Below are 18541 nucleotides of genomic sequence, written 5' to 3' on the forward strand. Positions count from 1 at the left end.
CAGCCAGCAAAACATTTTATCATAACAGTTTTTTACCGAGAACTTCTCGCGACCTACGAGGAAATTTTTAACGCACTTTTTATAGTCATGATTTTACTTACTTCGTATATTACTTGACTTTTATTGAAAACATTTGAACTAGATCTAGATACGTACATGATGGCCCTTTTTTTCCTCGAGGATCGAGGTCTTAGGGTTCGATTGACCAAGACCAAGATGTGGTTTGGTTCTCTTTTTGTAGCTACAAGTGAATGGATTCAAATTTTCTTGGTTCAAATGCTTAGTATGGAGACTATTGTAGTGTGTGCTCATGTGAAACTGACAGTAAAGGATTCTTATAAGATAGCGAACACATGGTTAACTCGACTGGATTTGCTTGGTCCGTTCCCACGCAATGATAAATGGCTCTATATAACTCGAATTCAACACTGTTATAACGAACTGTTTTTTGCCCAACGGCTACCGAAACGGTTGCTATCGCTTTAGAAAATCACTTTATTCCAAGCCATAGAGGTAAACCTCAACTTTTCGTAATTCATAAGCGTCGTTATTACCTCCATCGGCAAAATATTTTTGTCAACGACTGTTCTAAAGGTTTAGTGAAATTTGATTTATACTGCTATACGATGAATAGCGCGGACTGGCCCGGCCACGGGCGCAAGGATTTTCGCCACGCACATACAAAACAAAAATCGCATGTTGTTTTGTATGTGCGTGGCGAAAATCCTTGAGTGCGTGACCCGGCTAGCCCGTGACGAATATTTTTCCGAAGTTGATTCCGTGTTGAATTAACCTTCGGAATGTTGAATGTTTAAAACGTCTTAAAATTTGTTTTTATTAAACGTATACGTTTTCTTAGCTAAAAAAACTATTCATCGTTTGACCTAACACGTGTGAACGTGTTTGAATACGTGTGTACATTCAATAAGTATCCATTCAAAAAGCGTGAGTGATATACAATGTACTGTTAAACCTCGTAAAACTTTTAATTGAACTGCCTCGGAGTGTTGCTCTTAACGAATCCCATGTAAAGTAAGGTAATCTTTCCATAAACTTCAAGAAATATCGGCAAAATTGATCGTGGGTAAAACGCTCAAAAGAAAAAGATGTCTTTTCTTTGAGCATTTCAGCAACGATCAAGTTTTGCCAATGTCAATCTAAAAAACGTCCTGGCAATAACATCACCTCAAACAACAAACCAATCTCAAGTGATAGAAAAATCTCTATACTTTTTGATAAAAACGTTTTAAACTTTACATTAGAAGCATTTAATTTGAAATAAGCCATTTGTGCTTTTGATTTATATTATAGTTTGTATATGTTCATGTATCTACTAATAAATAAGTGAATACATGGACTTGTGACAGTGCTCTGATAACTTGAACACTCTGATAATTCGAACACTTTTGCTCGGTCCCTTGAAGGTTGAGTTATCCGAGTTTCACTGTATATAGCATTTGTATTCATTTCATGTGAAACGTTAATTGCGGATGATTCCCAACATCTATAAGCACAAAAGCTCTGAAACGCGCTCGTAGAGAGCATACGAATTTCATCGCATCTGACGAAGACTTGCCTTGTTTGGCCTGACCCATTTTGTGAGCAGCTGTTTGAATGGCTTTTGTTGATACAAATTAATTATGTTCAACCTAAAATGAATTACGTAGTAAATAAGTTGAAGACTCTTTCATGAGAAAGAGATTTTGAGGTGATTTTTTTGTGAGCAGTACATCATGTTTATGTTACACAACTATTTATTGTACTGACTGAAAAGAAAAACGAAGTTGCAAGTTGTCAGTCAAGACTCAATAATCATTTTTTATTTACAGCATGAAACTTTGTTGAGTCCAAAAATAATCCATCAGACAACAAGCAAAGCAACCTTTTCACTTCTAACATTCCTTGCAAAAAAACATAATTTTCAGTGATTTGTCTGCTAATATGTTACACAATTCTAAGAAAATTTATCTTTGCCAAAATTATTTAAGCATTGCCAAGTGGAAGTAACTTTATGCGGATCCATGGTCTATTCTAGCAAATACATGTAGACTAATTATTATGACATGACCATGTAGTAACTGTAGTTTTTAATTTCTGTAATTTATCTAATTGTGATTTTTACAATTTGATATAAATGAGATAATCTCTCTTCGAGTTAAATTCAACAACAAGATTGCATAAAGGTTTGGAAATTTTTTTGAAGGTGCATCCCCCTTTTTCTTATTTTGTAAAGAGCAAATCTGACAATACAACAATCATTTCAACGGGTATGTGAACTGACTGTTTGATATAGCCGCGTAATTGCCTTTAAGCTGTATAAATCATCTATGTGAGAATTTTCTGCAAGTTGACAGGCTCGGTTACGATGGTTGTTTCTTGTGTCATTACTGACCAATGCCCCAGATGGGCGCAAACTATTTTGTAATTGCAAAAGGAAGATTTGTTTAGTAAATTGACAATGTCATATAAGCAAGCTAATAACAATAACTGAACACTTCATTGTTTTGTTAATTATTTGTAATATCTACTGTGACAAGCAACGACAAAAACTGAGCCAAAGGTTTCAAAAGAACAGTGAATATCACGCTGTATTATTTAACACTGTTTACGAAAACCTACAATAGGTGTTCTCGTCATTTCATGAACAAAAAATAAGATTGTTATATATGACCTATTGTTAAAGGTTGACTTGCAACAAAATTCACATTACAGTTATTTGATATCAAAAGATTCACCATGTCTTATTCTGTTGTGTTGTAGGTGCAAATTATATGGGAATGTGATTAAAAGCTTTTTAAAGCTAAAAAAACCAACAGTTAATCGCAGCCACATGAGACCGCCGTAGTTTGAATTCTCTTTCCAAAGCGGCTCAAATGGGACGTAGTTGTTACAGGATGGTTTCTGTTTACACTTTCATGCAACCTCATTCGTCGAAATATTTTCACAAATATATTTCACACATTCAATAAAACCAGGTCTATTGTTCTTACGCGTCTATTTTATCGTCATTGTAATGCAGTCACTTTTAGCTCTGATATATTATAACTTACCGTAAAAAGTCGTTAAACTTTCTATCCTTAGTTCGAAGGCGTACATATCATTGTCTGATAATCATGACGAGCCTGTTGGTCACATGTGATATTCGAAAATTGCTGCAAAAATTATTTGCGAAGTATTGGGTCACATGATCAGATTACGACTTGACGATTAGATCTAGCCAAAACAAAATTGAAAGTAGCGAGCATCTATATTTGATATGGGGTCTTCGGTAAAACCCGAAGTGTTTGTCATAAACTAGTGCTACAATAAGTTTTATATGGAGCTTTTTATTGGCCTTTCAATTCACATGAGAACATCACGTAACAAGACAATAACCAAACTGTCAGAACTACGTCAGAGAAATAAACAGATTCCAATTTACGGCGGCTTTTCGTTTTTGAGCTTTCAAGAGCTTGTAATCACATTTCCACATATTTGCCACCTACAACACAACAATGTAAGACATGGTGAATCTTTTGATACCAAATAACTGTAATGTGAATTTTGTCGCAAGTCAACCTTTAAAACTAAAGCTTTGGAGGCTAAGCTGCTTTTCATCAACAACAAAAACTTCATTTTTTTAAAATTCACTCTCAGAGTCGTATAGCTCACATGTGTGCTATACGGCTCTGTTCACGTCTACACATACTGTTGCAACAATAAAGCTATCTCTCCTTGGAGCAGACAATTCCACTTCTCCGGTAACGTTTAACTACTAAACAGCTATGGCATTCGTTAAAAAGTATTAGTCAGCCCAGCTTATAGCTCTATGGTGACAGTTTTGTCTTATTAATAGAAATGCACATGCAATAGATTGAAGGGGAGTCTATGGGTGATCGATCCGCATGATGCCACACTATCACAGTATTATCCAAGAATTGTATTTCAATGGGATTATCGCTCAACTGAGCAGTTACCGGTGTATCTTAGACTTGCAGCTTACAAATTTCTTACTCATCAATAATCTTTAAGGGTGGTCAGTGGTCACGTGAGAGCCGAAACGAACTAAACGACACAAAACAACGTCGCTGTCAGTTGTACACTGTTCAGCCGAAGACATTTCCGGCTGAAACGAACCATTTCGATCCTGCCCGAAATTTTGTGGTCGAACCCTTGCGTTTATTGGCTGGTTAAAATTCTACCGAGCACTCGTCACATTTCTATTTACGTGCGTGTGAGCAAAGGTAAATAGAAATGGGACGATCTTTTTATTTGGTTAAATAAACAACATCAAACAATTTATGACAAGGCTCTCCCGGACTTGTGATTGTGTTGCATGAATGTAAGATGTTGTGCTTGAGTTTTGCATAAATGTTAAAGAATGGTTGTGGTTTTATTTCCTGTAGAATATAAGTAATGTGTCATACTCATCCTGATGAATAATCGTTGCCTGTTTTATTTATGTAAAACCACAGTACTATGATGAAGACTGTTTTTGTTTGTTATGTACTCAGCATAGAAAAACATTCATATATTAACAAAAAGTATAATTTTGTTGATGGAAGGTTTGGCAAAATTTTTCTATCGAGTGATTTATTCTGAGCAGCTGAACAATCTTCTGATAAGTCTGCTGTGTAATAATAATTAATAATTGTTCCTCAAAGTTTTTTGTTTACAATAGAAATATTTAGTTTAAATACATAAAAACTACCAATGAAACAGTGTCCTGTCTCCATGCGTATGGTATCTAGGAGGCGAACTGACTTCGGATGACATGTGGCTTAGCCGACCCAAAGTAAACTAACCTCCAAACCTAAGTCAGTTCGGTCATCGCGTGACCACGGCTTTAGCGTGTCACCTTTGCAACATTACTAAAAGGCTGTGTTTCAAGTAAGCGAATCTATTACTGGTGCACCTTCCATTACATCACGTGGTCCATACATGCATACATAGCTGAGAGGTTCTATAGAGGTTCGAAGGGCTATACAATATTACATAGCCTTTTGCAGAGGTCTCTCCAAAGTCGTTCTGTTATCGAAGATGTCATTGGCAGCTGACCAAAATTAAAGTAAAACAACCATGATAGTTAGTGTAATTAATATAATTATTCAATAAGTTAAAGCAATGGTAAAATAAATTGTGGCAATATGTTACAATGCAATACTGTTAGCAGCGGATGACATTCAATCTATATATAAATGTGAGCGTTTGTCGGTCGGTCCAGTTGTATACGGATAGTTTTAGTAATAAAAAATTCGCTTCGCAGAGGTTTTAAACTTGCGAAGATTGTAATCGCAAGATTGCAAACACGCATAACTAACCACAAGATTGTGATTTTCGGCCATCTTTTTTTCAGTATCCGTATTGCGATTGTAGGTTACTAACTAAATGTATATGTAATTTTTACTATTAACTAATATTACCATTTGTTTCATTTTTATAAAGTCATTTTAAAATCCATTACCTATCTTTTAATGTGACGTTTCAATTTCAGATGTCCTGCTACACTCCTATTTTCGGTTTCTTATAAAGCAATCGCTAAATCTACAAAGTACCGTGGTGCGCTTCATTGCTATACATTTGTACTGGTATCGTCCATCAAAACTTTTTCAATAGTTTTTCAAAGTAGCTTCTGCTGCAGCAGTAACCTTTGTATACACACGTTTCTACATGTATATAGTCACTGTTATTAATAATTCAGCCTAGTCATGATTTTTATTTTATTTTTTCAATTAAATAGTGCAAGTGCTCTAGAATATCGAATATCAGAATAGGATGAGGTTAAGCACTTTACAAAGAATCACAGCCATCTTTGGTACTAAAAATGATCAGTGCTTGTCCAATTACTACATGAATTATGATGTTATACTTATTTCTTTGGCAATTAGGCTTATTTGTGCTGTTTGTCCGAGGTTGGAAGGAGCAGAAAAGCCTCTGACCTCTTGTATAGAACGCACTAGAGTTTGCGCAAGCAGAGTGCCTCAATAGTTTAATAACCTAACCAGTATGGACAATCATTTGTGTCGCTTTGGTTGTCCACTAGTTTATTGAATGATTCATAAGCAGTTTGTTTGTGTGTGTGTATGTGTGCTCTGGTCACTCGCCTGTTCCCATACACGTCGCAAAGTACTGGCGACAGCACCGCATGCTATTAGCGGTGAAATGGGAACCTATGCGCCGGGTACAGCCAAGGACCGCCGATAGTTGCAGACGGCCTCGCAATAGTTTAGGGCTGTTCAAATGTCGCAAAAGGCCGCAGGCAAAACCTTCATGTAATGCTCGTACAGGTGAAGGTCGCCATTATAGAAACGGCATGGCGAGCGAACATTTTATGTGATTCCTCGATTATGTTTAGCGATGTAGCTTATATGTGAACATATGCCACCGAGCCTAGTGCCGCAAGCGTTTTGCTGCGCAAGTTACCGCCAGAGTTTCGCAATCGATATGTGAACCAGGCTTTAGTATTAATCTGCGTTCAGATCAGCCATTGTGCAGAGGCCAAGTTTGATCTGAGAGTGGGTGATTTTGTCCGTTTTTTATTTGCAGGGTCAGATAACTTTAGCTGATATATTTTAGTGAGTCACTCCTTGAATTTTGCTGACTGTTTCCTACAATGTTTTTAGTGAACTTTTTTAGCAAGCTGCCTGATTATTTTGCACTGCTCATCGCTAATAATGGATAACCATAAGGAGGACGATCTTTTGCTAACATAATGTGCTTCAACTATTATAATAACAGCAGATACTTCAATTAGCATGTGGTTGCTATGATAATTGAACCTGAGCAACAATTCCGCAGCAGTTTTCCGGGTTGCTGTTACTCATGAGTGAAGCTATGACAATAGCATACACAGGTGTGAAGACAAATATGGTGTTCATATTAAAGCCTGATTTCCATATGACAGCACAAGGCCGCGACGTCCTGCGTGCGTAGGCCAGCTGTGATATGGAAACTTCAACACACGACGATAGCGCGACGTGCGTACGCTAATCGCAAGGATCCAACAGAATGGGTCCTTGCGATGGGTGCGCACGATTATGTATCCCACAATACACCGCTAGACCTTGTCAACCCATCCCATAATTCAAACGGAGGGCTGTTTTCCGAAGAAATCTGTCTCTCCTACGAAAAAGTAAGGAAATTATCCACTCTGTCCAATGCAAGCGTGGTGCCTACGCACGATATGGAAACACCACATCGCGGCCCATGAAATGCATTGTGCACGATCACTGGGCTGCGCACGATCATTGTGCTGTCATATGGAAACCAGGCTTTAATGACACTATGACTCACGGTAAAAAAGATGTCATTGGCTACTCAAATAGAATATCGGCTTTGAAAAAAATTTTTCTCTTTGGACTATATCGGTATCAGGCTTGTTTGCGCTGTTCACACGATACGATTCTCGGTCAGTAGAAAAATTGGTCAGAGAATTGACCCAAAATCGGCTGCTGTGACCGCAGCTTTAGTCTGTTAGATTTAGCTTTCTGCTTTTAGGAGGAAACTTATGTTATGCAAAAGCTATTATAACGAATATTGTTGGTTGGTCACATCGTGTATCTGCTCTAGTAGGGCAGTGGTGTCAGGTTTAATGCTTATTAGTTTGTTGTAGGGGCTTAATAGTAACTGATGTTTTTTTTCTTCTCTAAAGGGTATTCTCAGTAGAAGCATATATCTGACTTTAGTTCATTTTTGGCAATTGTTTCCAGTTCTAATTTATTGCAGCTTCAGTGGTAGTGTCTGCCTTTGAATTTTGAGCTAATATAATCGTGCATTGTGGTGTCATTTTGTGAAGCGACCAGCATTTGTAATCTTTAGTTACACACCCCATGAATACTTGTCATTGTGAAACAAAGGAACTCATCATGTTATTCAACTTCTATATTAGTATTTATGCATCCTGTCTTAAGAGTATTATACACCTCTTACATAACCACTCATCCCCTTTTATTTAACCATTTCTGATGTGATTAGGAAACAGCTTTCTGGACTCTTGCTAGCTAGCCTGGGCATGGCTCTCGTGGTGGATATGGAGAGAGAGCCTGGGACACATAGCGAAAAAAAGGTAAGATAACTTCTGCAAAACGAGCGACATATGTTACATATGACGCTCAGACTGATACTAATGGAAGCGTGTCGTTAGATTCGTATCTCACGATGTATTAGATGTGGCGCGTTTAAAAGCCTATTGTCACGGTAACGTGACTTGATCTAGTAAAAAGCGCTATTTTTTTTATAGGCTGGGTGGTTACGAAACACCTCGTTTGATAATAAAACGATAGGAACCATAGGCCACTATTCTCTTGCGTTTTCACGTTAGCAGTTTCATTTCCTATACTGATAAAAATGGAGCCATTCAAAAATTACTATCAAAGCTAGGCATTGTCACACTGAGACCAGAACAGTTTCAAGCTTTACAACATATTATCGCAGGTCTTGACCAATTTATAGTTCTTCCTACTGGCTTTGGAAAGAGTATTTGCTTTCAGATGGCACCGTTTTGCAGTGGTAGATCCGAGTTGTTCATAATAACTGTCGCGAATAATAATACTCGTGAGTAAAATAAAACTGAGATTACTTTTTACTAGACAAACTTTTCTTTACTAGCAGCGTGCGATTCATTTTTGTTGTTCTATTGCTATTCGTTTGCTATGTTTGTATTGTTATTGTAAATTTTTTTATTCAATTGATTTAATTTTTTATTAAATCATATTATAAGATAATGAATTGAATATATGAAATAATATAACTCTTGTGATTGATTTATTATGCAACCAACATTTCATACTTACTAACCAGCGTTTGTTTGCTGCCAATTCAGATTAAAAATAATACATAATACTCGCGTAGATCATAAATAAGACCGTCACATGATACTCCTTCAGAAATAACGATTGTGATATTAGCGACTTCAGAAGTCGGCTTTTAGAGTTGTCTTCCCCGCGTGTTGCGATGTGTCCCAGGCTCTCTCTCCCAATCCCCACGAGAGCCATGCCCAGGCTACTTGCTAGCCTGACACGCAGATTTATTATTCCAACTTCCTAACACCTGCTATTTTACTGCTTAGCATAAATGTTATCTGCTTCCTTGTACTTACTCGCTTACTGCCTAGGAAGCTTTGCAGCGCCCAATCGTCTGTGATCTACGGATGTGACGATTGCCTGACTGATTAGGCAAACATATATAAGCCCGTGTAGATCAGAAACAATTCGAACTCCATATTTTACTCACGCTCTACGTATCACTCTGCTCTTGTATCACTCTTTATATTTTTAGACTTGCGCAATGAGCATCAGCCATCGACTTGATTAGCCTTCATATATTTTATGTTTTTGCAATTGAAAGTTTGAATTTTTAATAAATATATTCTGTTTTAAAGTTTTTTAACTAAAACAAACCAGTCTAATTCTTGACATTAAATCTACACCTAAAATACAGTCCTTTATAAATTCGCAAATCATAAACCAACTACTTGAACCACCAATCCAGCACTTATAGTTAATAATCCTTTAAACAGAGGGTCATTACAATTTCTATGTCATCAGTCAACTATTCAATTGACAAGTTCATTACTGAAGCAGCATGTTTGTGGTGGTTGTAGATAGTAGTTTGTGATTTTGCTGCCAGCAACTTTCTAACAGCAAATTGTTTCCAGCAAAACTGTTGAAAATCTGAGTGTATTGATTTTAACTATATACATTGTATAATAACCGCAAGTACATCACTAACTTCCATACTATACTCCACACAAGTTGCTTGTAAAACTGTGTATCTCATAACTGAATATTGTAAGATGGCAGATCTCTTCATGAGTGTTTCTATTGTATTCTCAAAAATCTGGTTAATCATTGATTGGCTTGGTTTGCTGAGCATTAGTATATTTGTCAGACTTATTATTGTTGGCATAGGCCTGAAATCCTCAATTGCTTTATTTGTTTTCTCTATAAAACATGTTATAATGGAACTCTATACATAACAACCCAAAGGTAGACAAATGTGTTTTATTTTATAATTTTAAAAGTATAGCACTATGATTCTTCGTCTTAACTTATTAGTATGCTGGACTTGGTAGATGGCATCGAAATCTGCAAGCAAACACATTAACAATCAAATATATTACAGAATAGGAGAATGTGTTCTAAAAATGGTAACTACCCTTGTTGCTAAGCTTGCACCTATTTTTTGGATCAGCTTTAAAATGGCTTTTTGCTAGAAAAACAGCAATACTGTTTCTAGTGCTTTTTGATTCAACTTAACTAGCCCATGTTTATTACATTTACTGTGACTAGCATGCTCACTTATCACCACTTGCGACTCTACTACATGCCATTCAGCCACCTAAATGCTGAGTATTATTTAATGTCATACGGCAACCAGCTTTATGGATGCAAAGCTTTTATGTGAATTTAATAATATTTTTAAAATTAATTGCTATTAAATCTAAGTGGTAGGTACAATGGCTGGTTTGGAAACTTTGGATAAATTTTGGCACAGTATTCCGATGTCACTCATGAAAAGATCCTGAGACCTACCGAAATTTATTAAAAATAGCATTCTTTGCAATTGTGTTATGCAATTAAAACTTGATTTTAATGACACAGATGGCTCCTGCCCCTACTTCTCTCATCTAAACCAAGAAAGAGTCATGTAGAAGGTGACGATGACTTCCATGATGATTTGGAATCAAGCGAACAGCTGGAAATCGAACTGTCAAGGTCTGGCTCGAACATAGTGGAGTGCATCGGTAGGTAAATATGACCAATATATCCAGGTTTTCTACAAAACAAAATATCTGGCACACATTGCAGCCTTGCTGCATATGCTAAACTGCATGGCTGCTCATATTGTGGTGCATAATTTGGGTATATAAATGTATTTTGGTATTAGCTACTTTCACTTATTGTTAGTGTATAAAGCAGATATACAGAAAGCAGAGTGGCTTGAAATAATACTGCAGCAGATCAGCGATATGTAGTTAAATTTATTTTATGGTTGATACATATGCTTTTTATAATAATATTAGCATATGATATTTATTTAGCAGGTTATGAGGTACAGAGCTTAAAACTCAACTGCAATGACTGCACCAGCTTTATAGCCTCCTGTCCAGGTTTACGCATCAGGGGATGATGCGATACTAATCAGTGTAAAAGATAGAGGTGGTATGTTTCCACCTCATCCTGTCATCACAAATACATGTCTAGGCTCAGAACTGAGCATACGGCAGGGTGTCGACTTACAAGGAATCACTGCAGACATACACAAGCTGGTGGTCACTAAAACTCTTTCATCGGTTTTACAAAGCAATTTGCATCAGGGATTTCCATGCTCGTTCCACTGCACAGCGCAACGTTAGTTAAAATATCACCTCCAGATATTTCAGGATTATAATTCATCAGGAGGCTACAAAGGTAGCAGCTAACAAGGGAATCTCAGATCAAGGCTCAGCCGACTGGTCGTCTTTAGTCATGTGTAGCCTTTCACAGTATGTCTAGAAAAGTGTACCGTTTGTCGCTTGTTTTCTACGAGTTTGCTGATGCTGTTTGCATAACACCCAAGACCCAATATTTATATTCATGGCAGACTGCAATCAGCGTACGATGTACCAGTGTGTATGCATTTGAAATCAGTTTGTACACCTAGCTATCTGACATGTTAGCCCATAGCATACGGCAACATTGATAATTTTGCAATATCTTTTGGAATACATGTGCATCAATATACACTTTTACTCGCACTTTTTATATGAAATATTCAACTTTATGTTTATAAATTTGCAGGGTAGGAAATACATAGTGTATAAGCGTTGTATCTAAAATTTGAAACAAATATCTTGTGTGCTTTAGTAGTTATATCGAATTACATGTAGCAACAAAAATGTCTCTTGATTCTTTCAGTGTAAACAATGATGACTCACTTGCCTGACCAGCTGCAAGTGAACAAAGCATTGCCCTTCTGTCACAAAGCATGCGGCTATTTATGTTGGACATCACGGCTTTGCATTGCCCAGTCTCCTATAGCTAATAGGTCTTAAATAGGCTAGTAAATGTCACCTTCAAGAAAGGGTAGTGAGCTTCAGCCAGCGCATTGGCATTTAAAATACACCAAAGGTCAAGCTGAGAATTAAACATGAGTAGCAGTACGCAGACCAACACACACAGGCACACATACATATTGAGCTATCCCTGCTACTTCACTCTGTATGGGGTATAAGTGGTAACATCACTTATGAGTTCAATATAGTGTCAGGGTCAGTCATGTAGTAGGACACTCCCCTGGTCATGAATATAATCTCCAACATATCTATGGCAAAACAGTCTTCAGCCATTTTGCAGCTGTTTAACTATGTGAATACAATTGTGAGAACTTTGCAAATTTTATGCAATTCAAGTTAGTTTATTTTTATCCTATAAAGTTCTGATCAGACATCAGCTGTAATCAGCAATTTGGATTTAAATGCTCTCTGTTGTGTCCTTATGAGGCTTACAGCGTACCCGTACCCGTGGTTTTATAGGACTATTTTGACTATTAGGACTAAAAATGGCTTGAGACAGCTGGAACAAACATTTACTGAACCAAGATGAATCGAACAATATTAGAGCATGAGCGTTTAATTAATCTAGCAAAAGGGCTACCCAAATATTGCAGCAGTAATATTAGGTGCTCAAAATTAGCCAGTTCAACCTTCTTAGGAGGGTTTTTGACATACACTATTTTCCCATGATGGGCAGTGCTTCGGAGTTGCGCCCTTTCCGAATCATGGAAACGGCGTCTTCGCACTGAAATCACTGCGCACTGATCAGTGCGAAGTCTGTGCAAATTTGCAACAAGGAAACAGCAACTGCGCAGTGGCTGCACATATCTCCCATGCCATGAAAACGGATTCTTCGAGGGCCATGAAATAGTACAAAAGCTATCCTGCTAATCTTGTTTTTTTCTAATCTGATTTTCTTTCACCTATATTTAATTATGGTCTGCGCCCACAAGGATGAGGTGATTACTTTCCCAGACTTTGTTATCGATGCCAACACCTTTCGAGAAACAGGAGGCACGTCCTAAATAACGTTTAAATAATATATTGCTTAAAAAATTCTTATTAAAAATATATTACTTTGTAAAAATTGTGTTAAGTTTTGTAAAACATTGTGATTGTGTATTGTAAATAAAAGTATAATGATGACAGAAGCATAAAAAGACCTTTTCTGATGTTCGGTATCCATGATCGATTCAATTTCTCCATCAGACGATTCGATTTATACAATGTCTCTTCTCTGGCTAATTTGCTGAAAACCGCTGCGCAGCATGGTAACGTGTCAATCCCTTCGACTTCGGAGGGGGCTGCATCGCAGTACTGCGCACCATGGAAACATAGTTATAGTCCTTTTAACATTGCCCTAACAATAGACCGATCTTTAAACAGAGCAGCTCGTTTATTGTGAACGATATTTGCAATAAGGTTTCCTTTTATACATTTGGAAAATTTGCAGGTATTTTATAACCATAAAACAGCTAAAGATTTTTGCTTAGATTTTAAAATAACCTATCTAAAGTTTTTTTTTAATTCTGCAACTGAATAAAGCATTGTTGCAGAAAAACAGTGATATCTTATAGAGAAGTTGTTTTCATTGCATGAAGCAAGACTAAAGCTGAATAAGGATACTTCATTAATAATAATTTTGTTTGTGTTTTAAAGAGCATTGTTAAATATTAAAATGGTTTTCTATTCTGTGCTAAAGTTTTGCATGCAAACAATAAAATAGAAGGAACTTAAATGACAACATAGGTGAAACAAATGCAGGCCTCGATTGAGTAAAATGTTGGTGTATTGTACCTAAGTTCACTTGAAATGTAGAAAAGAGTAAATTGAATGTAATAAAATCCTGCAAAAGTGCTCTCAACTTCAATGAGGAATTAGTACGAGTGACTGCGCGTTACAATCAGAGAATATGAATAATTAAGCATTTTGCTATGTACACACTGTACTCTGCAATCGAGCGTTTCAATAAACACTTGCTGATGTGGATTTAACACCAGGCTTGACCTCATAGGTCAAGTACTAGCCTAATTAATGACTCAATAAATAGCCAAGCAGTCTTGTCCCCGCTAAGCTTAGCAGCAATGATTCGGAAGGTTGGCACATTGAGACTGCTGAAATGGAAATAAAAACGACTGAATCGTGAAAATGTTTTTAATGTGATTGTCATCGATATTCTAATGCACATTAATAACACTAGTGCCGTTTCCATAATTGGCAAGAACAATAGATTTGATAATGTTTTGTAGATCGCAAAACTCGCTTAGCTTGCGGATTTATGCCGTTTCTATGACGCAGATAACTTGTGGATTGGCTCAGTTTGCAAATTATGAGCGTCATGGAAACGCAGCTATTGTCTGTTAATTCTCTAGCATGTTGAACTCTTCTCTAGTTGAGCTCTAAGAGATGAGCGAATTAATCACATCCTTCAAATAGCACTACAGTAGACGGTCTCACTGTCAAGGACTGTTACACAGGCTGAGGATGTCTGACTGCTAATACTAGCTCAGTCCGTTGACTATCTTTGCGTTGACTATCTATGCCATCTCACCGTGCGGCGCATGGGCCATCATCCTAACCATAATGTTTTGGAATGTTGCATATATGTTACAGCCATTCTGAAAATAGAAATACACACAAATTTTTATTAATCATTTTGATACTTATGTGGCTACAACATATAATGGCACTGTTTTGAAGCTGTCTTCCATTATAGTTGCAGATGTGTCAAAGGTTGGCTTGCAATAAAATTCACATTACAGTTATTTGATATCAAAAGATTCACCATGTCTTACTATGTTATGTTGTAGGTGCAAAATATGTGAAAAGGGATTACAAGTTCTTAAAAGCTCAAAAACGAAAAGCCGCCATAGCTTAGAATCTCTTTATTTCGATGACGTAACCACGAAGTTTGGTTATTGTCTTGTCACGTATGTTCTCACGCGAATTGAAAGGCCAATACAAAGCTCAATATAAAACTTATCGTAGTATTAGTTTATGACAAACACTTCGGGTTTTACCAAAGACCGCATATCAAATATAGATGCTCACTACTTTACAGTTTTGCTTCGGCCTGGTCTAATTGGCAAGTCATAATCTGATAATGTGACCCAACACTTCGCAAATAAATTTTGCAGAGCTTTTCGATCATCAAAGGTGACCAACAGGCTCGTCATGATTATCAGACAATGATATGTACTCCTTCGGGGTAAGGTTAAAATATTTAATGAACTTTTGTGATAAGTTATAAGATATCAGTGCTAAAAGTGACAGCATTACAATGACGATAAAACTGACGCGTAAGAACAATAGACATAGTTTGATTGAATGCGTGAAGTATATTTGTGAAAACATTTTGACGAATAAGATTGCATGAAAGTGTAAACAGAATCCATCTCTCACAACTACATCACGTTTGAGCCATTTTGGAAAGGGAATCCAAACTACGGCGGTCTCGTGGGGCTGCGATTTTATGTTCGTTTTTGAGCTTTTAAGAGCTTGTAATCACATTTCCACATCTTTTGCACGTACAACACAACAGAGTAAGACATAGTGAATATTTTCATATCAAATAACGGTAATGTGAATTTTGTTGCAAGTCAACCTTTAACAACTAAACACCTGGCCAGACATTTAGTTGTGCTGCCAAAACAGATGACTATGGTATATTTAAACCCACCAGTCTCATGTGCATCGCATCTCCATCATTCGCTCATTGAGCAATGCTATGGCTGTCCCAAAGTAGGTATTATTCATGGAGTAAGCTCTATGACTGCATGAACAGTAATCAATCAAAAGTTTACTATTTTAGTCATGTTTACCAGTTTGCCTCTTCGCTATGACATCACTCAATAGGCTTACAGTGGAAATGTCTTACGGTGTGTTTACACTGCAGCAACTACTATCAATTTTAGTTGCGCATGAAATTGGCTGCAATCACATAGCTGCAACTTCCTACAACTCCACCGATGATTGCACAGTAAAATTTTAGATTTACCAGACTTATTTGTTTTTTGAAACATGTAAACAGTTAGAATTTATATTTTCGAAGCTTGATGCAGTTGCGCGAGTGCATTGGACGGAGTCATTGACTATCTTTGACATCAAACATCTTTGTAAGCTTTTGCCCTTACAGATGTTGTTACCCGCAGCTAAAGCTTGGAACATCAGCAGAATTTATAACAGAATCTTTGTGATTGCTTTTGTCATGTTATGGAGGATTTTGTTCACCCAACCTCAGACAAGCTGACTATTTTACAGTGCTTACTGCTTGCTGTTTGAATTTTTCACCTTTATTGCTCTTCTATATGAATAAACATGTTTCACCAATCATTGCAAATGCTAGTTGACTTTGATCATGTCTCATCGCTTTTCTTCTTTTCACAGTGTATGACTTAGTATGAGGCTTCCTAGTTCATCTACTAGCAAAGTTATGGTAGGGATACTTAACAATCACTTTCAATACGTCTACTTCATTTAAAAGCTACAGAGTGACAAATCTAAACATCTGAGGTATGCATGAGTTGACATTAACTGACTTGCCCTTAATTCGATTATGGAGCAAACTTTGAAGGCATGGTATCAAATGAAACCATATACATGTACCTCTGAAAGGTGTTATGAGGTCACTTAAGTTAAAGTTAAACTAAGCCAAAATAAATTTGGGCCTACAAAAACAACACTTGAGCTAAGGTTAAAATGGTCCGCTGCTTCTGTAAAAAGTATTCACAAAATTAGCCATAATTCTTCTTTGAGGTAGGTTTTCAGATAATATGTCACATATTTCAAACATTCATCTTGTCCATTGCTAATAAGACTAATATGCTCATTGCTAATATGATTAATTTATCTCTGCAAAACATTCCAGTTCATTAGAACATTGTCAAGACATGCACAACGCTTCATTTATTACTAGGTGAATGCCCTGCGTTGCAAGGGTAATAGAACTGCTTATAAACACTACATTACCTCCTACATTACAATTACAGTACATTATCTGCAACTGTTTGTAAGTTGTTTTATTACCCCTGCAATGCCAGGCATTCAGCTAGTGAGGCTATGAGCCCTGAAGCTAGATGGTAATTATTATCATTGCTATAACAGGACTACACTTAGACACAGATTAATATAATATATATATATATATACATATATATATATATATATATATTGTAATGGCTTGGCCCGGTAGCTGAGCCAGCCTTACTATCCTAACAAGCCGGTGCAGCCTGAACTCTGGGCCTTCCCCTCGTCGGCCTGCCTGACACACCTAGTGGTCTGATCAGGCCACGGCTGGTTGCCCCAATCTCAGGCTCACTTGGAACGCTAACACAGCCTGCTCTCTGAGACCCTATCTAGGCTAGTCTAGGTTCCGGGCTAGCTTACTGTAGGGCCTGATCTCTAATGCTATGGCATTTCTGATCAGGTCCTGTTGTAGCGTAGCCAACCCTTAGCCTTCCTTAGGTATCTCCCAAGCAGTCCTTACTTGAAGCTAGATCAGTTTTGGTAGAATGGTCCTGACTAAGCCACCCAGGCAGGCATAAACGTGATCAGTCGGTGTGAGTGAATTTAGCCTATTTATTATATATAATCATGAATACATGTTGCACAGCGGCGCCCACTTACATAATGATTACATAACACCTAATTACGTTGCGGCAGGCCTGTGAGGCAGGCCTAAATATTCAGTGTTACATAATAGGGTATACTAGAAAAGCACACATAAGGTTGTAATACAGAACATTGATATCTAAGGATAAGAGCATAGTTAATACATTTGTCTAGTCCTCCACAATATATATATAAAAAAAATTGTTTCCTCACCCCGGATACCCCGTATGGGTGGTAAATTCTGCTCTAACTCGGGTCTCCTACCAGAGACCTGGGAGTTTGAGCACTCGCCTCAAGATCTTAGCTGTTCCCAATAGCGCACTTTTCTGCAACTCACCTGCGTTGATTGCTGTTGGTATTTGGGCAAGCCACATTTTATGCGCCGGTGTTATTGCGCCCAGTGCCCCAATGACTACTGGGATTACAGTTGTTCTTACATTCCAGCATTTTTCAATTTCTTCTCCAGAAAGGGAAATATCTATATATGTATCTATTTATGTATGTATATATATATACATATATATATATACATATATACATATATATATATATATATATATATATATATATATATATATATATATATATATATATATATATATATATATATATATATATGTATATATGTATGTATATATATATATATGTACGAGGTGCGGCACTATTTGCCTTTGTGCAAAGCTCATCACTTTTGTGATTTGAGCACTCTGGTGCCAGCACATTGACTTTCTTAAAGTCTGTGAGGCAACCTAGTTGTTTCATGGCAGGAGGTCAACTCTCATTGGTAATGGGATTTGTGTCCCTTGCCAAAGCTCTGAGCTGCACTGATGAGGCTTCAATAGCCGAAACAGTACTGTCTGTAGCATGAGTATATATATATATATATATATATATATATATATATATATATATATATAT

General features: G+C 37.0%; 1 protein-coding gene and 1 long non-coding RNA gene across 2 annotated transcripts in view; one reads left to right on the plus strand and one right to left on the minus strand.

The window, feature by feature from the left end:
- Positions 1-18541, minus strand: part of LOC137400411 (receptor-type tyrosine-protein phosphatase alpha-like) — a gene marked incomplete at its 3' end in the record, with an annotated part of 50872 nt that overhangs the window by 8157 nt on the left and 24174 nt on the right. The window lies entirely within an intron of this gene.
- Positions 7783-11814, plus strand: LOC137399870 (uncharacterized). Its single transcript, XR_010979186.1, has 3 exons — positions 7783-8044; positions 10581-10723; positions 11021-11814. It is a non-coding gene; the product is annotated as an uncharacterized lncRNA (long non-coding RNA).

Source organism: Watersipora subatra, chromosome 7, assembly GCF_963576615.1.
Source record: "Watersipora subatra chromosome 7, tzWatSuba1.1, whole genome shotgun sequence".
NCBI classification, from domain to species: domain Eukaryota; kingdom Metazoa; phylum Bryozoa; class Gymnolaemata; order Cheilostomatida; family Watersiporidae; genus Watersipora; species Watersipora subatra.